General features: G+C 46.8%; 1 protein-coding gene across 1 annotated transcript in view; it reads right to left on the reverse strand.

The window, feature by feature from the left end:
- The window catches only part of DPYSL5 (dihydropyrimidinase like 5), a 104,426-nt gene extending 82,175 nt beyond the window's left edge, over positions 1 to 22,251 (reverse strand). The window contains exon 1 of the mRNA XM_033176305.1: positions 22,098 to 22,251. The gene's annotated coding sequence lies outside the window, so the exon portion shown is untranslated. The remainder of the gene's footprint in view (positions 1 to 22,097) is intronic.
- Positions 22,252 to 23,328: the final 1,077 nt, after the last annotated feature.

The following is a 23,328-nucleotide window of genomic DNA, read 5'->3' on the forward strand; positions in this document are numbered from 1 at the left end:
TAGAGTGCTTGGTAGCAGATTTCAATTAAATCCAACAGAAGTGATATTTCAACTCAGTGGGGAAAATGACTTATGCAATGAATGATGTGGGCACAACTGGTTATTCATCTGGAAGAAAATTAAATTGGCTCCCTACCTTACAGCGTACATCAAAATCTGTGATCCATCTGGAATTTATTTAAATGTAAAACATAAAACAATAAAAAGACTAAAAGACAAGCTGGGAAACTACGCGTACCACTAAGGAGTAGGGGAGCGCTTTTAACTGAGTCTGCAAACTCAGAGGCCACACACACATACAAAGACACAATTCTGACTTGATAAAAAACTTAAAATTTGGTAAAATGAAAGATACTATAGAAATAAATCAATAGATAAATGATAAAGAGTCTGAGAAAACACGTGCAGTGCATATGACAGAAAGGAGCTCTTAACATATTGGTTAGAAAAAGACAAACAACCAAGAGAAAGATGGGCGTAGGACATCAGTAAGTGATACACAGAAGAACAAATCTAAATGACCAACAACATATGAGATGATGTTCAGCCTCTGCAGTAGTCAAGGAAATGCAAAAACAGAAAGTAACAATGAGGTATCACTTTACATCCATCAGATGGCAAAAATTCGAGTGTGATACCTGACATTGGCAGGTCTTGTGGGAGGAGGGGTGCAAATTGGGAGTGGTGGTGAGGAGAATCCATACATAGCTGATGGAAATGTGAAATTATTGCACCCTTCTGAAAAAGTCTGAAAAGGCCTCTATTAACATTTTAAAAGGACCTCTGATCCAGCACCTCACCCCTAGGACTCTCTCCATAGAAATAAAAGCAACAGAATATAAGGAGACAGGCACCAAGCTGTCCACTGCAGCACTGTTGGCAGGGCAAAAACAAACAATTGGAAACAAACCGAATGTCCATCAATAGAGAATGGCAGACTAAACTGTAGCATTATCTGTGCCATGGGATATTATGCAATTTTAAAAAGATCTACATCAGTGGGCCTACAGTCTCTTCCAAGATGTAGCGATAAGGCAAATTGCAGAGATGATGTATTTTACCAAAATGTAAATCCAATACATGTATCCATGACACCCACACGCAGACATAATGTTAAATCAGGTCCCGTTTAGCTAAAATGAACAAGGACAAAAGATATTTACCTATGTACATATATTCATATACATTGATGTGTATGGGGTAAACTGTGGGTGGAAACACTCAGTTTATGTTGGTTACCTCTGTAATTCCAGCATTTTGGGAGGCTGAGGCAGGCAAATCATTTAAGGTCAGGAGTTCGAGACCAGCCTGGCCAACATGGTGAAACCCCATCTCTACTAAAAATACAAAAAAATTAGCTGGGCGTGGTGGTACACACCTATAATCTCAGCTGCTGAGGAGGCTGAGGCAGGAGAATTGCTTGAACCCGGGAGACGGAGGTTGCAGTGAGCCGAGATCATGCCACTGCTTTCCAGCCTGGGCAACAAAGCGAGATTCTGTCTCAAAAAAAAAAAAAAAGAATTTTTAAATTTATTATTACTTTTATGGATATATCATAGTTGTACATATTTGGGGGAGTTCATGCGATATTTTGATGTATGTACATAATGTGTAATGATCAAATCAGGGTAATTGGGATATCCATCACCTCAAACTTTATCTTTATTTTTGCATTGGGAACATTACAATTCTTCTAAGCCTCATTTTTTTTTTTTTTTTGAGACGGAGTCTTGCTCTGTCGCCCAGGCTGGAGTGCAGTGGCGCAATCTCAGCTCACTGCAAGCTCCGCCTCCCGGGTTCATGCCATTCTCCTGCCTCAGCCTCCCGAGTAGCTGGGACTACAGGCGCCCGCCACCACGCTCGGCTAATTTTTTTTTTTTTGATTTTTAGTAGAGACGGGGTTTCACCGTGTTAGCCAGGATGGTCTCGTGATCTGCCCGCCTCGGCCTCCCAAAATGCTAGATTACATACTTGAGCCACCGTGCCCGGCCCTAAGCCTCATTTTTTTTTTTTTTTTGAGACGGAGTCTCGCTCTGTCGCCCAGGCTGGAGTGCAGTGGCCCGGATCTCAGCTCACTGCAAGCTCCGCCTCCCGGGTTCACGCCATTCTCCTGCCTCAGCCTCCCGAGTACCTGGGACTACAGGCGCCCGCCACCTCACCCGGCTGGTTTTTTGTATTTTTTAGTAGAGACGGGGTTTCACCGTGTTAGCCAGGATAGTCTCGATCTCCTGACCTCGTGATCCGCCCGTCTCGGCCTCCCAAAGTGCTGGGATTACAGGCTTGAGCCACCGCGCCCGGCCAAGCCTCATTTTTTTAACAAAGAAAGAAAAAATAACAATTACAATGAACATTGTGTGTATGTGTGCATGTGTGTGTGTCTGCATAATGAGATGCATGAAAGGTGGTCACCAAACTACTAACGGTGGCTATTTCAGGGTTGTGGGGTTTCAGGTGCTTTGTTTTCTTCCTTACAATATCATTTACATTTTTCACAGCGAATACGTATTGTTAATAAAATCAGGGGAAATCTATACTCACCCAGTCAAATTTACTGAGCCCCTATTGTGTGCCATGCACAGAACTATATGTTTTATATATTTCATTTCTTATCCTCACAGCAACCCTGCAGTGAATGAGGCCAGTGGAGTTCAGAAGCATTAGGTAATTTGCTTGATACCACACAGATTATCAGTAAGTGTGGAAAGGCAAGCTCTAAACCCAGGCCTAACTCTTAGACATTCTCCTTCCTGCCTTTACTCTGAATTCTCATTTAGCGGCTCTGCTGTTCACAGGGCGTTTATCCTTCATCTGGCCAACTCATATGTCCCTTCACTCACCATGCAGATAAACACCCACCATGTCTTCTCACTGTCCCTGATAGTGGGGTTCAAAATGAGTGTTACAGAATCCTTGCCTTCAAGAATTGCAGGTCTCTATCTGTTAGCATTTTAGTCTGTAATTGCTGGAGGGGGCAAGGGTTGTGTGTTACAGATATCTCTGTGTTGACATCTGTGTTGATACTTGGCACAGGTTTCTGTAAATGTCCAATTTGTTGCTTACAACTGAGGAGTTTAAAGTACATACAAAAAAGCCATGAGCTATGTTTTCCAGCCTTTTGACTCTCTCTTTACCCATAAGGTCTTTCTAATGGGCCACACCTATTATGATAAAACTTTTATACAATAAAGTATGCTCTGATGACTTCAAGCTCACCATGCATTTAAAAATGGTGTGGTGGCTCATGCCTGTGATACGAGCACCTTGGGAGGCCGAGGTGGGAGGATCACGAGGTCAAGAGATCGAGACCATCCTGGCCAATATGGTGAAACCCCATCTCTACACAAAAAAATTAGCTGGGCGTGGTGGTGCATGCCTGTAGTCCCAGCTACTTGGGAGGCTGAAGCAGAAGAATTACTTGAACCTGGGAGGCGGAGGTTGCAGTAAGCCGAGATCACGCCACTGCACTCCAGCCTGGGCAACACAGCAAGACTTCATCTCAAAAAAAAAAAAAAAAAAAAAGAGCACAAAAACCTATCTCCACATCTTAACAAAGAACAGAGGACTCTACAGTTAGGAGGAAAGACCATGTTTTCTGTGCTATTTATTTGTTGGCTATTTGGAGCATGAAGGATGTGAACAAAGGTTTCCAAAGAAGAAGGAACAATAGATGTTATTTTAATACAAAATCAGAAGGAGGAAAAAAACACAGTTTTCTTATTTAAATATACACAGACACTAAACTAAATATATTTTCAAAACTCATCATTGTATTGTCACTGATTTTAATTAGGAAAGAAAAATTGCTGAGGGTGGTCTGGAGGCTCAGGGCAATGAGGGGGTCTGTGAACAGATGTAGATGAAGACAAGGTCTCCTTATTTCCGACCCTCTTGGGCCCCCTTCTTCAGACCAGCAGCCTTGGACTACCCTCAGCACATAGACCCCAAAAGGCAAAGAGTCAGGAAGAGGTGGAAACAGGGGAGCACGGATGTGCTCAGTTAACCCCAGCCACGTTGGGCAACTGTCCGCCCTCTCCCCTGCTGCCTGAGCCTCCCTGCTCCCACAGGCCAGCCAGCCAAGTAGGTCCCTCTCCAAGTGCTTGGCCCTTCCTGCAGCTTCACACTCATCCCTCTGCCTGGCGTCCTTTTCCCAAATCTAGCCCAACATTCATCAGTGAAGACCTTTGCTGCATCCCAATGGCCAGGATGGTTCACGTTAGTCATTCTCTGTCACTTTACTGACAGTTGCACAATCTCCACCCAGAGAGTGAGAGAGACTTCTTCAAGACTGGCACTTCCATCCACCTTTTCCTTTCTGTGGTACTCAGATGATGCCTGGCTAGTGGCAGATGCTTAGAGAATGTTAATCATCTTCTCCACCTTTCCCATCATCTACTCAAATAATCCTACTTTGGGATCTGCACCTGCTCTGGATGGAAAGCCATCTGGATGCTGTCAGCATTGTTGAGGCCAGCCCCTTTCAGACTGGGGCCCAAGGGGTGTGGCATGAGTAAGGCACTTCTTCCTGGAGCACTCTTATAGGGCTAAACATTTAAACTGTGTGTAATTTCTTTTGTGAGACAGGGTCTGGATTCATTGCCCAGGCTGGAGTGCAGTGGAGCGACCTGGGCCCACTGAAACTTCCGCCTCCAGGCCTCAAGTGATCCTCCCACCTTAGCCTCCCAAGTAACTGGGACTACAGGTGTGCACCACTGCACCTGGCTAATTTTTGTTATTTTTTTTGGTAGAGATGGGGTTTTGTCATGTTGCCTAGGCTGGTCTCAAACTCCTGGGTTCTAATGATCCACCCACCTTGGGCTCTCAAAGTGCTGTGATTACAGGCGTGAGCCACCGCACCTGGTCTAACTATGTGTAATTTCCGAAATTCCTTGTATATATTAAAACAAAAAGGGAATATTGTGAACTAGAGTGCAGACAGTGCATCAATTTTCTTAAGATTAAAAAATGTGACTTCAGCAGTTACAAAAGACCACATATTGTATGATCATATTTATATGAAATGTTTAGAATCATCAAATCCATAAAGACAACAAATAGATTAGTGGTTGCCAGGGATTAGAGGGTTAGGGAAGAGATGGTAGTGGAAGCAACAGAGAGTGACTGCTAATGGATAGGGGGTTTCTTTTGGGGTGGCAAAAATGTTCTAAATTTAGACTATGGTGATGACTACACAACTCTGTGAACATACTAGAAACCATTGCATTGCACACTTAGTATGGGTGAACTCTATGGTATGAAAGTTGTATCTCAATAAAGCTGTTCAGACAGGCTTCAGAGATATTTCCAACTTGTATCAGGGTGCTACAGGCCCAGCCCACAAGCTCCCAGGGGTATGAGCTCCTTTTCTTTTACCATTCCAGGCAAGATTTGAGAAGCAGTGATAGGAAAGGAATGGAAACTCCAGCCTGGTCCACAAGTCAAGAAAATAGGTACAGGCCTGGGGGGCAGGTCAAGACTGTCCCACACTCCTGGTCAGCAGCTGAAACTGAGCCAGTATAAAGGGGGAGGATGCCAACATCCTGGGGCCCGTGTCAGAGCTGTGGCCAAGAGTGCCAGGGCTAGTATGGTTCCACACAGTTGAACATTGGAGAAGAGGTAAGACAGGGGCAATGCAAGTGGTTGGCTCGGTGAAAAAGTGAAGGGATATTCTGGTGACGTGGAAAGTGGCTGGGCTCCCCATATGGATTCTGAGGAAGACAATTATGGAGGTGGGTGGTGGGGGAAGGGGAGCCTCTCCTCCCGCTGTGTTGGAGAGAGGCCCTCAGAGTGCATGTGTCAGATGCTACAGGGTCTATTCCAAAAAGGGGATTCCAAGGGAAGGGCACCTCAACAAGTCCCCTCCCCTCCACCTGAACAAAACCCAACAAAAACACCAGGGGCAGGCAGAAACAGCTTCTGGAATAGGCTGTACACTTTGAAAATGGCCATGTAATGGGGTGTTGATCACTCCTGCAATTGCTTCTAGTAAATTCCTCTGCACAGCTCCACCCCAGCCTCCCTTCCCACCAACTTGGTCAATACAGGTGCCCCACTCTGCTGGACCTCCACACAGAGGCTGGATGTGCCTGGCATCCCAGTGACTTCCACCAGCCTTGTCACAGTCAGGCACACAGCGGTTCTCTGCCAACATCCAGGCAGAAGCCAGGGAGTAGGTAGGGATAGGGAGGGAGAAGGAAGAGTGCAGACCCAGAAGAAAAATAATCAACAAATATGCCATGTCTTCATAGGGCAAAATGAGCCAGAAAACATGGACGATAGATGATGAGATTATCATAGCTTGGAGGACCGTACCTCCCAGTATGCCTGGCATAGACCCAGTTTATCCCTATAGACCTAAGTAGATTATTAATAGCAAATAATTATCACTCTCCAAAGTGTTCTGCTTTGAAATATAAATTATATGACCACCCAAGTCAGAGCACTTCAGGCAATTATTGTGAGATACATTCACGAAAAGAAAGAGAAATAAATTCAGCTCAACACATTCACTGATAACCAACTTGCTGAGGGGCCTTGTGCCAAGTGCCACAAGAGAGCCCTGTATTAGTTTTCTATGCTGTGTAACAAATTATCACAAATTTGGTGGCTTAAAACAACACAAGCTTATTTCCTCACACCCTGTGGGACAGGAGCCCTGGGTCCTCTGCTTAGAGCCTCACAAGGCTGCAATCAAGGTGCTGGATGAGCTGTGTTTTCATCTGGAGACCTGTCTGGGGAAGAACTTGCTTCCACACTCACATTGTCGGCAGAATTCATTTCCACATGGCTGCAGGCTCTCCGCTAGAGGCCACCCTCAGCTCCTGGAAGTCACCTATTTCTTGCCAAGTGGGCTTTCCCAGAATAGCCACTTACTTCATCAGGCAAAAAGAGTCTCCAAAAGGAGTTTGCTAGCAAGATAAGGTGTTATATAACATAATAAGGGAAAGGACATTCCCATCACCCCTGTTGTATCCTATTAGTTAGAAGCAGGTCACAGGTCCTGCCCACATTCAAAGGTAGAGGATTACATGAGTGTGAACACCAGGAGTTAGAGATCATGGCTGGGGGATGGCATGAATCTGTCTTCACATCCTTAGACAGAAAACATGTCCACAAGTAATTGAAACACAAGGCAAAATGAAATGAATGCTCTACATGAGGAAGCCAACTCTATAGGAGCATCCAGAGGCTTCCTAATCCATCATCCGAGACCAAAGAGGGCAAAAATCACCAGACATTCTCTCTGCACCGATACCACTCACTGGAAGCTAAAGCGCCCTGTGGGTTCCTCCTCTGTGAAATGACTAAAATGTTCTCCAAATTTCTTTTAGCCCCAATATCCTGTGATGACACCCGGCCCAGTGCAGGTGTTCATCAAGCACTTGCTGCCTGGAGGAAGGGATGTGGGGATGAGCAGACACACACATTACTGTGGGAAGGTTCACAATGCCCAGTTAGTGCTTCTCATCTTCTGTGTCCTACAGTTCCAACCAAGTTTTCCTCTTAATAAAAAAGACTCAAAGGGGAAATATTGGAAATGCTATTTGATAGTCAGCAATAATGGGTCTTTCCTACTTCCTGATCCCAGAGCCTTTCTTATTTGAATGGGCAGTCGAAAAAACACGGTTCAGTAAGCCTGAAAGCCCAACTCTGTATGCTTGTGTCTTATTTTGGAGGCCTGCATCTAGGGGTCTGTTTGGGAACATAAGCCATCCACATGGGCCCAAGAACTTCACCCTCCTCAAGTCTTCTTGAGTCTCTGACGGGGTGAGCCAGAGCCAGCCAAGGGTGCCAAATTATTATTATTGTTTTTTTTTTTTTTTTTTTTTTTGAGACCGAGTCTCGCTCTGTCGCCCAGGCTGGAGTGCAGTGGCTGGATCTCAGCTCACTGCAAGCTCCGCCTCCCGGGTTTACGCCATTCTCCCGCCTCAGCCTCCCGAGTAGCTGGGACTACAGGCGCCCACCACCTCGCCCGGCTAGTTTTTTGTAATTTTTAGTAGAGACGGGGTTTCACCGTGTTAGCCAGGATGGTCTCGATCTCCTGACCTCGTGATCCGCCCGTCTCGGCCTCCCAAAGTGCTGGGATTACAGGCTTGAGCCACCGCGCCCGGCCATTATTATTGTTTAGACAGGTAAAACACACACATGATAAACACTTAAAGCCATGTAAACTGTGAGTTTTCCCAGCTCCTCCCTGACCCCTCCAGAGATAAGCAACATCATAGGTTTTGTTGCGTTTCCTTCCATGGACAGTCTATGCATATTTAAGCATATATGTATTTTTCACATTACATAATGTATTACAGAAAGGGTGGCACACATTAAATATTGTTCTGCACTGTTTTCCTCCCACTCAGTGATATATATTGGAGATTGTTCTACATCAGAACAGAAATACCTGCCTTATTATTTGTAATGGCTGTATGGTATTCCTTTGTAAGGACATGTCATAGTGCATTTCATTCATTCTCCAATGATAGGTCTTTTGTCTAATTTTTTGCTAGTACAAATAATGCTGCAATAACAGCCCTTCCTATTCTTCATCAAACACATGTGCTTGTATTTTTTTTTTTTTTTTTTTGAGACGGAGTCTTGCTCAGTCACCCAGGCTGGAGTGCAGTGGTGCGATCTCGGCTCACTGCAAGCTCCGCCTCCCGGGTTCACGCCATTCTCCTACCTCAGCCTCCCGAGTAGCTGGGACTACAGGCGCCTGCCACCACAGCCGGCTAATTTCTTTTTGTATTTTTAGTAGAGACGGGGTTTCACCATGTTAGCCAGGATGGTCTTGATCTCCTGACCTGGTGATCCACCCGCCTCGGCCTCCCAAAGTGCTGGAATTACAGGCGTGAGCCACCGCGCCCGGCCATGTGCTTGTATATCTTTAGGAAAAATTGCTAGCAGTGGTACTGCTGGGTTAAAAGGAATGTGCAATTTTAATTTTGATAGTGTCAAACTGCAAATCTGCCAGTTTTCACCAATGAAGAACTGTGACAGCTCAGCAGCAACACAGGGTGTCTGTCACAGGACATCAAGGCAGTCAGGACAGCATCCAGTCTGCATCTTCTCCTTTGACAGACACAGGAAGGGAGAGGTGTTGTGCTAAACTTCTCCTTATGTGGGGGAGAAGTTTACATTCTCCAACTGTCATATTGTCCAGCCTGTTTCCATTTGACAATCATATCCCTTTGATTGTTTTTATATACATTTATATATCACAAAGCACCTAATTTAGCATCTGGACAATACCATTAGCTCCACTTAGCACTTACCACATGCCCACCAGACTCAGTGCATGTTATCACTTTAGTCCTCTAGAAGCCTGTGAGGACGATATTAGCATCTCTTTAGTTTGCAAGGAAACTGAGGCTTGGGGAGATAAAACGACTTTAGCCAAGATTTCTTGTGCCTAGGAAGTAGCAGTCAGGATTCCAACCCCATATCTCTCAAATGCGCTGGCTCCTTTCTCGAAATTGCACTGCCTGTTGCAGGTACTCACGAAATAGGTGCAGGTCTGAGAGGAGGTTCAAGCCCATCTCAAACAACAGCTCAAGGCAAATTAAGTGCACAGTTATCAGACAGTAAACCTCTCTCTCCCTTGCCAGGAAGCACTAACATTCAATTCATTTCCATTTCTGGCTATTTGCACTCTGTTCCCAGATATTCAGAACTTAGCAATGGGTGCGCCTCATAACCCAATCATCTCTCCACAACACCAAGACCATTTAATTTCTGTCATAATGGCCAACTTCAGGTGCTATCTGCTACTGAGATAGCACAATTTTATAGAATTAATTGATAAAAATCAGCTTCACTTGGAATCTTTCATCCTCCAAATTATTCCTGTTAATGATAGAGTATCTCACACAATTTTATTCCTATTTTCACAAAAATTCTTCAATGACCAACTTGCCCACTAAAGCTGATTAGAAAGTATTTGCTGATCAGGAAACTTTGTGAAGTTGGTCCTGAAATAAAGAAATTAACATGTATTTATACACGTATTTTAATGTGAAAACTATCAGGTACTATAGATAGAATTGTACCCCCTATGCCAAAAACATTTTTTAAAAAAAACACAATCTCTATTCTCAAAAACATATTATCAGCTAGGTATGAAAATGATGTATGTGATGTTCACAAAGATATGAATAAGGATTTTTGTGGTTGTACTATCTAAAATAATTAAAAACCGGAACATAACCTTAATGTTCATCAATAAGTAAATGCATAAATAGAATCTGATAACATATAAAAACAAAATGAATTTTAAAAATGGAATCTAGTAATTCCAATGGAACTGAAGACTGTCATTTAAAAGCTTCCATTTGTAAATTAGGTAGAGACATGGAAAAGTTTTGATGAAGGAACAGAATATGAAATAGTTTCCATGCCATGGTAACAATTCTGTAAAAATTTATGTAAACATATGGACAAGGGCTTGAATGGAATCAGCCACAATTACACAAGCTAAGCAAGCAAAATTGTCTATGGGTAGTTTATAATTGATTAAATATTGGAGCATTAGATTCATATATTTTAAAGTACAAAATTAGGCCAGGTGTGGTGGCAGATGTCTGTAATCCCAGCACTTTAGGAGGCCAAGGCCGGGGGGATTGCTTGAGCCCAGCAGTTCAAGACCAGCCTGGGCAACATAGGGAGAACCTATCTCTATGAAAAAAAAAAAAAAAAAAATCTGGGTGTGGTGGGATCCACCTGTACCTGTGGCCCCAGCAACTTGGGAGGGTGAGGTGAGAGGATTGCTCAAGCCTGGGAAATGGAGGCTGCCCCGATCGTGCCACTTATACTCTAGCCTGGGTGATGGAGTGAGACCTTGTCTCAAAAAAAAAAAAAAAAATCACATCCTATATTATAAAAGATACGAAATATGAAATATCCAAGTGCTTAAGGGACACAGAGTTTAAGCAGTAAGTGGAGGGTTTAAAGATGTTAAGTCTGGGCTGATTGTGGTGGCTCACGCCTGTAATCCCAACACTGGGAGGCCCAGGTGGGTGGATCACGAGGTCAGGAGATCCAGACCATCCTGGCTAACTCGGTGAAACCCCATCTTTACTAAAACTACAAAAAACTAGCCGGGCATGGTAGCGGGTGCCTGTAGTCCCAGCTACTCGGGAGGCTGAGGCAGGACAATGGGGTGAACCCGGGAGGGGGAGCTTGTAGTGAGCCCAGATCGCGCCACTGCACTCCAGCCTGGGCGACAGAGCGAGACTCCGTCTCAAAAAAAAAAAAGATATGTTAAGTCTGATCTCATTCACTTGTTTGTATAAAGACAAATACCAAACATGGTAGACCACATGCTAACAAAATCTTTCTCAGGAACAATTTGGGCTGTGAATGGATCGCACAGGGAAAAACCGGCCAAGTTAGGAGTTCATGACTGCCTTGGCAGGCTCCTCTGGCTGCTCATGTTTCATTACCACCATCCTATAATTATGCCTCAACTTTATCCACATTTATGCCTGTCCTTTATCCACACTGGTCATGACCATCACTGCCATCACTCCTAAGCCACACGATGATACTGGCCATGAACATGAGATGCCACAGGCCGAAGGTTAGTGCTTGTATCTTTGTGCCTCATCTTTTTTTTTTTTCATTTGTTGCAGAGGTTCTTTCCATTATAATCCAAATGTAAAAATCGCATCTATTTTAAGTTTTTCCAGAAACCTACAGAAAATAAGATATATGTCATAATCCTATTCCTAAATTTTAAAAAGGCAGTGTCCTGTCTGGTCATTATAAGAAATCTGAAATTATTATAAGAAATAAGAAACATAGCCATTATTAGAAATCAATGTCCTGTCTGGCCAAATAAGAAATGTGAACTCTGTGATTCCAAGCTGACCCTTTTGCAGGATTTTTTTTTTTTTGACAGAGTCTTGCTCTGTTGCCCAGCCTGAAGGGTGATGGAGCAATCTCAGCTCACCGCAACCTCCACCTCCCAGGTTTAAGCGATTCTCCTGCCTCAGCCTTCCCAAGTAGCTGGGACTACAGGTGTGCACCACCACACCCAGCTAATTTTTGTATTTTTTAGTAGAGATGGGGTTTCGCTATATGTTGGCCAGGCTGGTCTCGAACTCCTGACCTCAGGTGATCTGTCTATCTTGGGCCCAAAAAGTGTTGGGATTACAGGTGTGAGCCACCACGCCCAGCTGAGACTTTTTTTAAGCCACAGAAATCACACAATTCGAAATTGCTATTTGACCCAATACAAGAAATATAAATTAGTTAACAATAAAAATCAGTTGTTAATCTTCCCCAAGGCTGTCAGGACACCTCTGGAATGATCTTTGGACCAATGTTGCATTTATAATCTGAGTTTCATCTTTTCTGTAAGAAAAACTGCAGCAGCAAGACTAAGGTAGATGTACACTGTTTAGTTTAAAAGTGTTCATTTCAGCCAATCAACTAGTTGTTTGTGGACAATTCTTAAAAACTAGTGTATATATATATTATATACACATATATAATATTTATTACATATAATATATGTATATATTATATATATAATTTTTTAACTGGTAGATTACTGTGGAGTCAGAGATATAGCTTAAAGTTCTACTTTTTGCTGAAGAATAAGAGTTGGAAGCCAACCTCTGATCAAGCCATAATATTGTGCCAGTCTTTAGGATTTTGGTTTAATCAGCTGCATTGCATACCTCAGAGGATTTTTTAAAAAATTTCACCATTAATCTTAGCATTTGGCACAATTCACTAAAACAGAACATGTGTGTACCCTTGACCCGCTAATTTCACTCCTAGGTATATATATACCCAACAGAAACACACGCGTTCACCAAGACACCTACTAGAATGTTCACAGCAGCACTGTCCATGAGACCCCCAAACCGGAAACTATCCAACCATTAGCAGCAGCATAACTGACACATTTGGTACATACATACAATGGGACGCTATATAGCAATGAAAATGAGCAAATTAGATACAACAGTAAGAGAAATCTCGCAAATATAACCTTGGGCACAAGAAGCCACTGGTGAGAGAATTTCGCCTACATGATTCCATTTCTAAAAAGTTCAAAAATAGGCAAAGCTGATTGATCTATGTGTAAGGAGTCAGGATATGGAGGAAGAATACCAAGTAACTGGAGACTCCCCTTGAGTACTGATAATTTTCTGTTTCTTTTTTTCCTTTTTTTAAATAATAAGATTTTGAATCAGGCAGGCTTCTGAGCCATAGTAGGCTCAGAGACTCCAATTTTCTGTTTCTTAATTTGGTGCAGATTACATGGGTATGTCTCATCAAGCTATACACTTATGGTTTGTACACTTCTCAGTTTATCTGTTTTATTTCACCACCCTCAGCCACTGTACCTTCCAAAAGTGACTGTTTCATGTATGTGTATTGTCACTTGACAATACGGCAAACTTAAAACAATTTAAATAACTTCATTAACATTGAAAGTGTTTCACATATGCTGGAAACAGGAGCAAAAAGACATTAAATGAAAAAATTGGGGGTTGTTTTTGAATTTTATAACAGAACATACATAGCAATCTATAAGGTCAGAAATCTGAAGTAAAAAATTAGAAAGGAGGCGACTTCTGTATCAATAGTGGATCTTGCTCTGCAGAAGGACAAAGGGAAGGACAGGACCAGACAAAAGAAGGGAGAATAAAGACCCAAGGCCTGAGAATTTCGAGCCAGCCCATGGCGGATTTGAAATCAACAAAGGGGCAGCTTAGAAATAGACACTGGAGTGACACAAAGATGGTGTGATTGAGTACCGGGCACAACTAATGGGTGGGAGACACGCACTCACAGGGAGTCCAGGCAGCAGCAGACCCCAAACCCTTTGCTGAACCAATGAAAGTGGACAGATGTTAGGTAGTGGGGAGTGACACATGCACAACTGAGAATGCAGAAGTTTTCCTTTCTTCCTAAAAAAATCTAGTCATTCACAAAAACTCAATCTTATTTGGGCCAGATGATTTTTTTTTTTTTTTTTTTTTTTGAGACAGAGTCTGGCTCTGTCACCCAGGCTGGAGTGCAGTGGTGTGATCTCAGTTCACTGCAACCTCCGCCTCCCAGGTTCAAGTGATTCTTCTATCTCAGCCTCCTGAGTAGCTGGGACTACAGGCGCATGCCACCATGCCCAGCTAAATTTTTGTATTTTTAGTAGAGACGGGGTTTCACCATATTGGCCAGGCTGGTCTCAAACTCCTGACTTTGTGACCCACCAGCCTCAGCCTCCCAAAGTGCTGGGATTTCAGGCATGAGCCGGATGATTTTTAATTTAAAAGGGAGGCCAGGCACGGTGGGTCACACCTGTAATCTCAGCACTTTGGGAGGCTGAGGCAGGCGGATCACCTGAGACAAGGAGTTCCAGACCAGACTGGCCAACATGTTGAAACCTTGTCTCTACTAAAAATACAAAAATTAGGTGGACGTGGTGGTGCACGCCTGTAGTCCCAGCTACTCAGGAAGTTGAGGCAGGAGAATTGCTTGAACCCAGGAGCAGAGGTTGCAGTGAGCTGAGATCACACCACTGAACTCCAGCATGGGCGACAGACTTCATCTCAAAAAAAAAGAAAAGAAAAAGAAAAAAATGTAAATGGGGAGCCAGAGGTCTCAGTAGCTGGAAAATCCTGTAAAATATTATCTAAAACCATTCAGTCAGTCATTCTTTCAATATTATCTGTTGAATGGTTACTCTGAGCAATATTTTGGGCTAGAAGCCACATGGGTGAGAAAAGAGGTCCAAATTCTATTTTAAACAAGGTGAGGTGCACCATTTTGTAATGGGATAGCCTCTTGCTAAATTATTTAGTTTACTGTGAATCTCATACCCAACTCATAAGGTTCTCAGCTTAAGGTAGTGTTTAAAGGCATGGATCCTTTTATGGTTAGGGTTTCTTTCTTTTTGTTGTTGCTGTCGTTTTTTTGAGACAGTCTTACTCTGTCACCCAGACTAGAGTGCAATGGTGTGATCTTGGCTCACTGCAACCTCTACCTCCCCAGTTCAAGTGATTCTTGTGCTTCAGCGTCCTGAGTAGCTGGGGCTACAGGTTGTGCCACCATGCCTGGCTAATTTTTGTATTTTTAGTAGAAACAGGGTTTCATCATATTGACCAGGCTGCTCTCGAACTCCTGACCTCAAGTGATTTTCCTGCCTCGACCTCCCAAAATGCTGGGATTACAGGTGTGAGCCACCGTGCCTGGCCTAGTTAGTTCTTTGTGTCAACTTTGCTACGCTATAGCACCATTATTCAATAAAAGATTCATCTAAGTGTTGCTGTGAAGGTATTTTGTAGATGTGGTTAACATCCATAATCAGTTGACTTTATTTTTTTTTTAATTTTTTAATTTTTGAGATAGTCTTGCTCTGTTGCCCAGGCTGAAGTGCAGTGGTGTAATCACAGCTCACTGCAGCCTCGACCTCCAAGGCCCAAGCAATCCTCCGATGTCACCCTCTCAGGTAGCTGTGCTAATTTTTTTTTAACTTTTTTTTTTTTTTTTTGAGACGGAGTCTCGCTCTGCCGCCCAGGCTGGAGTGCTGTGGCTGGATCTCAGCTCACTGCAAGCTCCGCCTCCCAGGTTCACGCCATTCTCCTGCCTCAGCCTCCCGAGTACCTGGGACTACAGGCGCCCGCCACTTCGCCCGGCTAATTTTTTTGTATTTTTTAGTAGAGACGGGGTTTCACCGTGTTAGTCAGGATGGTCTCGATCTCCTGACCTCGTGATCTGCCCGTCTCGGCCTCCCAAAGTGCTGGGATTACAGGCTTGAGCCACCGCGCCCGGCCTTTTTTAACTTTTGTAAAGATGAGGTTTCCCTATGTTGCCCAAGCTGGGTGGTTGACTTTAAGGAAAGGAGATTTTCCTTGATAATGTGGGTGGGCCTCATATGATTAGTTAAAAGGTCTTTTTTTTTTTTTTTTTTTTGTATTTTTAGTAGAGACGGGGTTTCACCATGTTAGCCAGGATGGTCTCGATCTCCTGACCTCGTGATCCGCCCGTCTCGGCCTCCCAAAGTGCTGGGATTACAGGCTTGAGCCACCGCGCCCGGCCTAGTTAAAAGGTCTTAAGAGAAAAACTGAGTTTTCCCTGAGAAAGAAGAAATTCTAAGTAAAGAGTGTACCATGAGCTCCTGCCTACTTTCCAGTCTGCCAGCCTTCCCCACAGATATGGGACTTGCCAGCCTCTCCAGTTGCATAAACCACTCCTATTGGTTTTGTTTTTCTGGACAACTGATTTTCTGTTTTTCTGGAGAACTCCAGTTATACTGGAGAACTGATACAGACAGTATTCAAACCCCTTGGGTTCAAGGCCTGGCTCTGCCATGTCCCCATCTGAGTGTCCTTTTTACTTTTGTTGCCTCATTTGCAAAATGGGAATAATAACAGCAACCTAATGCATAGGAATCAGAACCACTCCTGGCACACAGTGCTTTGAAAGTGTTCGTGAAACAAATAATTCTGTGGTTCCAAGTTGCACAAAATTCCATATATCTTAGCTGGAAAACCTGAGTTATCTGTATTCCCAACAATTTGCCATCAACCGAACACGATGACTCTTCTCCACACCAAGAACTAAATAGCCTCGGGACAACAGACCCTCACCAGCCATGCCAGCCTAACCCCACTCAAAGGAATGATGCAGCAAAGCTGAGATCACAGCACTTCTGGAACACTCTTAATTCTCCAAGTTCTCAGCTGCTAAAAACAGCTGAGCTTAAAGCGGCTGCCAGGAAACAGACTCCACAGAGAGCTATTCCTACTATTTGCAAGGGTGGGAGTTTTAGAAAGGATTCCTAATCATTCTCTCTGTTCCCACTGTTAATTCCTATGGCAACTTGCCATGGCCCCTTGGGATGAACGATTAAATGGGGAATCAAAGTGTTGTTTTTGTGGACACACATTTTAGGGGCAGAATATGATGCTGCTGCTGATGGTGATGATAACTTTTACTGAGCACTTACGAGATGCCAGATGCTGCTCTTAGTGCTAACCATTAACTCATGTAAACCTCAGAACAACCCCTTACGTAGATACTGTTAGGCTGGCACAGAAGTTACTGCAGTTTTTGTCTTTAAAAGTAATGGCAAAAACAGCAATTACTTCTGCACCAACCTAATACAATCATCCTCATTGCACGGATAAACAGAAAGTGACCAAGGTGAAATCTGAACCCAGGTTTTCTGGCTCTCCCTCCGGTGCACACTACCGCTGAGCCTGGATTGTGACGAGGGAGGAGGGAGGTGAGGGAACAAGTACAGAACAGGGCTGTGATTGATGGGAGTGCTTGGCAAGCTCGGGTTCAATCAATGATTAAATCAGCTTATTTTAAATGAAACAAGTTTCAAAGACTGAAGTAGAACAAATCATACACCATGTTCCTCCCTGAATTTCCTTTGTGCCCACTTTTATACATAAATAACAAAGCTCTGGCCGGGCGCGGTGGCTCAAGCCTGTAATCCCAGCACTTTGGGAGGCCGAGACGGGCGGATCACGAGGTCAGGAGATCGAGACCATCCTGGCTAACATGGTGAAGCCCCGTCTCTACTAAAAAATACAAAAAACTAGCCGGGCGAGGTGGCGGGCGCCTGTAGTCCCAGCTACTCGGGAGGCTGAGGCAGGAGAATGGCGTAAACCCGGGAGGCGGAGCTTGCAGTGAGCTGAAATCCGGCCACTGCACTCCAGCCCGGGCAACAGAGCAAGACTCCGTCTCAAAAATAAAATAAAATAAATAAATAAATAAATACCAATGCTCACAAAAGATTCATGCTATGGTATTTCAATCTTTCATCTTCATATAAAAAACAAGTAAGGCAAAGCGATTTTGAAATTATTTCTCATTTATCCACTAGCAGTGCAATGAAATCAAACACCTGGTTACTTGAAAAATGATAAAACACATTTATTCTTATTTGCTCCCATATTATACCAAGTTTTCCCTACAGGACTTCACGTTGACAAAGATATCCTGTTTTACAGGATTCCTGTGAATTAAGTCTTAGAAGACTTTTCTGGAATATGTTTTTATACCTCAGAAAACAAAAAAGATACACAGGACCAGATTCTATCAGAAACTGGTAAATTTTCACATCAGGAAGATAGACTGGGTCTCAGATACTCTTGTCCAACTTCTCCAGCTCTCAATATTTTTCTATGCCCTAAGAAAATGATCTGAACACAAAATTTACATTTTTTTTTTTTTTTTTTGAGATAGAGTATCACTCTGTTGCCCAGGCTGGAGTGCAGTGGTACGATCTCAGCTTACTGCAACCTCTGCCTCCCGGGTTCAAGCGATTCTCCAGCCTCAGCCTCCCAAGTAGCTGGGACTACAGGTGTGTGCCACCGTGTCAGGCTAATTTTTTTGTATTTTCAGTAGAGATGTAGTTTCAACATGTTGGCCAGGCTAGTCTCGAACTCCTGACCTCAAGCAAATCTCCCGTCTCAGCTTCCCAAACTGTTGGGATTACAGGCATGATCCACTGTGCCCGGCCACAATTTACTTTTACCCCAGAGACCTGCCTATAGTCATGCCATCCTTTGGCGTATAGTCCCTTGGAGCTAATGCAAGATCATACAGAAGCCTGGACCAGAGAAGCTATTAAGAAGGGGAAATTCTCGGATAGCTATGGCAGGAGAAGAGACGTGGAAGTGCCACAAATGAAGTTTACGCCAAGTCCTGAGACCTGATTTTGTCAACTGTGTAAACTTGCCTTGCTGTGGAATTCTTTCCAGAGACAGAAGCATTGAGAATAATGCAACGACCTGCTAATGTTTGCACCTAGAGAGGTTATGCTGACAACAGCCAGGTCTTCATGTCCCAAGAACATCTTTGTGTACCTAGCTGAGGTCCCCAAGCTCAAGAATGGCACCCCGGAATTCTGGGGACATAAGTCCTTCTCTGGGGCCACCTGCCTCTCCCCTTTCTGGGTTCTGTCTTCCAGGTGTTTTACTGGAGCAGCACCAGCAGAAGGTGGGAGAGGGAGGCTGCTTTCTCTCCATCATCCCTGTAAAAACCGGCTGGTCATACCAGCATTCCTCATCTATGAATTCCCTGCCATGTGGAACAGACTGGGATGGATGTTCAGAGTGCTTTAAGAGGATTGCATCCTTTTAAAAATCCATAAAATTATTACAAAAAAGAAGCCAACAAAACACTCCTTTCTGAAATTGTTCCCTTGGGTAATATTATGAAAACATGTTTCCCATTGGAGCTCTCTTACAAGAAAAAAACCTTCATTGTCAGATTTCTGAGTTTCTAATATTGAGATTCCTAGTTTTTATGTACTCTGAATGCATGTTTGTGTGTATGTGTAAATCCATATATATAAGTTAAAATATAGTATGTGTATATATGTGTGTGTATGTGTGTATATACATATTAATATATACATATATATAATTAGGTTAAAATATAGTTAAAAACAACCAATGAGCAATGTTTCAGATAGTTCTTCCAGACCAGTTTTGTAAATTCTGTGAGGCACCTCCTCAAAACACCATCCTTTAAAACCAGCAAGACATAGCCTACTGCTGACTCCCTATGGCCAGAAAGGACACTCAGGCAAGAGGCCTTCACGTTGGCAGCTATCATCTGTCCTGGGCAACAGCCAACAGTCATAGCACAGTCCTTCACCTTACGCACCAACCTTGTTAAGAAAATCCTGAGATTTCAAGGCTGGGTTAAGAGAGCCAACAGGCTCTCAGTTAACTTAGTGGCAAATGTAAGTGGCATCAATGAGTTCTACAATGCCAAGTATCGCCCAGTCTGGGAACAAAAACATTTCTGCTTTTTTTTTTTTTTTAATGAATGGCAATTTAAAATGATAATTTTATACTAAAGATTCACCTTTAACTTGCCATCTAACCAATTATCAAAGCAACAGTGCAACACAGAATTCTGGCTTTGGCTATCACTTCACATGTCAAGGCGCTGCAGCGGTGACTTGCAAGGTATTTAGACTGCGAGCAAGAGGCCGAGTGCATGGAAAGCCCGTTTTAGGCTTTCTTTCGGTTCATCTGCTTTCCCATGGGCAAGCAACCACCGCCTATCACAGAGCCACCCCAGTCTTAGGTCAGCAGACAATATGGGCGAAGTCTGCAAGAGGCGCACTGGCTTGGGTGTGGTCACTGGCAAAGAAAAGCACTGGTCCCCTAGCAGCGGCTCCCAAACCAAGAGCCTCACCCTTGGGTCATTTCCACCCGCTTCTCAGCAATTTGACCACAATCCGCACCAGCCCTTACCGCTCCCCCTGAGAAAGCACAGCGGCAGCCCCTAGACTCGGGCCTTCTCGGCAGACAAAGCCGCTGCCCGGGGGAACCCGCGCTGCACCGAGGCGACCTCCAGTCTCTGGCACCTGCGTCGCCGCCCGGCAGCTCCGCGCAGCTAACCACGCGGCGTCTCGGCAGCGGGTGGACAGCGCGGTGCCGGCGGCGGCGCTGCACCGGAAGGCACCCGAGCCGGAGTGAGGGGGTGGCTGTCTGCAGGCCCCCAGGCCGGGGGAGCGCCTCCCACCCGGGATTCCCGGCGGGGCCGGGCCCCCACACAGACCCAAAGACAGCACGTGCCCGGAGGTTCCCCAGGCAGTATTCCCGGCACGCGAAAACTGCACCCTTGCGTCCTGGGGGGACCTGGTTCGTCGTCGGGTGGACACCAGGGTCGGTTATTGTTCTCTGGGTTTCCCCGAAGGGAGACGTCCCCCATGCCGCCTCCCTGGCAGCACCTGCCGCTGGGCAAAGCCTTTCAGCTTCTCGAGAAAAGGGCGTGCCGGGGGGCGCCGCGGAAGATCACAGAACCCTAAGCGAGTCGCTACCGGCTGGTTTCAAGCTTGGAGACAAAGCTCCTCACCAAACCAGCCCAGTCCCGTCCCGGATCTGCCATCCGGGGTCCCTAGCCCCGGTCCGAGGGCCACGCCCAGCCGGCCACCTGGGCCGCCGAGCCCTGCTCCTGCAGCTGAGGATCGTCTGGCCTGAGACAGCCTCTTAGCTGCTTGCCCCTCCCTCCTCGGGAGGCTCGCCTTCCCAGGAGGCCCCCCTCCCTCGCACAGCGCGGGTCTCCTCCTCGCTCTCGTCCTCCCTTCCTCAAACCCAGGCGGTCTCCACCCGCCTGCATCCCTCCTCCCCTCCCCATTCTTCAGCAGATCCAGCCTCGCCGGGCGCCACCTGCACCGAGCTCCTTCCTTCGCTCTTCGGACCCGGACCCGCCCCCGCCCCCTCTCTTTCCTCCTCAAACCCTAGTTCCCACTCCCTGCTCCCCGAGACCCACTACCTGTTCCAAGCCAGCTCCCCAGCCTTCCCCATCCCCATCTTTTCTTAACCCAGGCCTCCCCTCGCTCTCTCCCGGCTTCTCTCCAGCTCAGACTCCAGCCCCGTCCCCAGGCCCGGGGCGTCGACGTCGGTGCCCGCTGAGATCGATGTTGCAAGGCGGGCTCCCGCGCTGGGCTCTAGCCGAGGGACCCAGCTCGGCGCCCGCTCTGGGCTGGGCAGCCGCAGGAGGCCTTTGTGGCTCAGGCAGGAGGCTCGGAGGCGGCGGGCGAGTCCTCTGCAGGCGTCCGCTCCGTTAGCCGGGCGGGTGGAACAGACCGCCGGGTCGGGTCCAGGCTGGGCATATCCCAACTCGGAGGAGAGAAGGACGGAGGGTGTGTATCTGGGTGGTGTGTGGGACCGGGGACAGCGCAGATCCTGGGACCGGCAGGACTGGCCCCAGGCCAGAGGCACCCCCGCCCAGCCCTCCAGCGGTCCACTGCACCGCGCCTGGCGAGGGGAGCGGCCCACTGCGTGCTAGGCGCTAGGCGCGAAACCCCTCGGCCGAGGCGCCTCCTCACCCCAGGGCTTTGCAACCCCGCGAGCACACATTAAACGCTTACTGTGAGCGGGGCCCGGCACGGCGCTTCGTGGGCGTACAAAGAGGACCCCCAAGAGCGCCCTGGCTTACCCCCGATGGCCACCTCCCAACCCCAAACCACACCTCCCGCCGCGTCCCCTGGGGCCGGGCCCCAGGCGCACCGGGCTCCCCGCCCTTTTGTGCGCCTCACGCAGAAACAGAAGGGGGAGAGGAGGATGTTCTAGCCCGGGGCGGATAAGCCCACCGACCCCCCTGCCATCACCCACTCCTCCGGGATGCTGCGGCCGCGGGGGCCCGTGGCTCGGTCCGTCTCCGTCTCGCCGCGGCGCCGGAGCTGCGGGTGCTCGGGGCGGCGGCGGCTGCACGCGCGCTCGCTCGGGGGCAGCCTCAGCGCGCCCAGCGCGGGAGTCCAGAGTGGGGAGCGGGGGAGGGGCGCGTGTGGGGGCTGGGAGCGGCCTCCGCCAATCACCGCGCGGCCGGCTCCTCCCGCCGCTCCCCACCTCCGCTAGCAGGTTAAGGGGAGGCGGGGACAGGCGGCGCCCCGCAACCTCGGCGCCGCGCGCGGCCGCCGCCTGGGGACTACAACTCCCGGCAGGCCCTGCTGCAGGGCCGGGGTCCGAGAGCGGACGGAGGGCGCGGCCGAAGAACTCACCGACCCCCCTAGCACCCGGCTCAGTGTTCCCTCGGGTTTCCATGGAGACTCAGGACATCACAAAGCCTGGACGCGCCGAAGCACGGGTCCCCGGGGAGGGCGGGGGGCGGCTCCGGAGGACACCCCGCCTCCCCTCCCCCAGCTGGATCCCACCCCAGGGGCTGAAACAATGCCGCGACCGCCTCTCCCGGGCTGCGGCCGCGCTGCCCTCCGCGGCGGGACCCCGCCGAGGCCGCCTGGTTCGCGCCAAGACCCGCTCTGACGCCCGCGGGATTGCAGGATGCAAAGGGCGGGGTGGGTGCTATAGGAAAACTGTTCTCATGATCAAAGTGACGGCCACTTGGGGCCACCGCAGTTCGCATCTGCACCCCGTGAGGTCTCGAACCCGGAGTGCATTCTCTCCACCGAGAAGATTTTGCCCAGCGCCACGCGGGGGCTTCCCTGTCCAGAGCGCTCAGGCCCAGTGCCTGTCTTATTTCTGGCTTCTGTCAAGGGACAGCGAAGCCTTTGGAAATTATTCATAACCCAATTTACATTCGCTTCACCTGTTTCTTCATGTTTAAATACATACATGATTTACCAAAATCAACAAATCTAAAAAAGAAGAGGAAGGCTCATCCCCGGTTTGTCCCACCTTCCTAGCTAATCCTGGTTCAAGCCTTTGCCATTGATTTGTGTTATTTTCTGCAGTTATAATAATAGTTTGGATTAGTCATTTGCCTCTTTGCACTTAATGTCACTCCAAAGGCGTTGCGATGCGCGTTAAAATGCAGCATCGAGGACCCCCAAGCTGCAGCTGCAGAATCCCTTCCTCTCCGGGTTCCCCCGGTATCCGGTGGGGATGA

The sequence above is a fragment of the Trachypithecus francoisi genome, unplaced genomic scaffold (genome assembly GCF_009764315.1).
Source record: "Trachypithecus francoisi isolate TF-2019V2 unplaced genomic scaffold, Tfra_2.0 Lachesis_group17, whole genome shotgun sequence".
In the NCBI taxonomy this organism is placed as follows: domain Eukaryota; kingdom Metazoa; phylum Chordata; class Mammalia; order Primates; family Cercopithecidae; genus Trachypithecus; species Trachypithecus francoisi.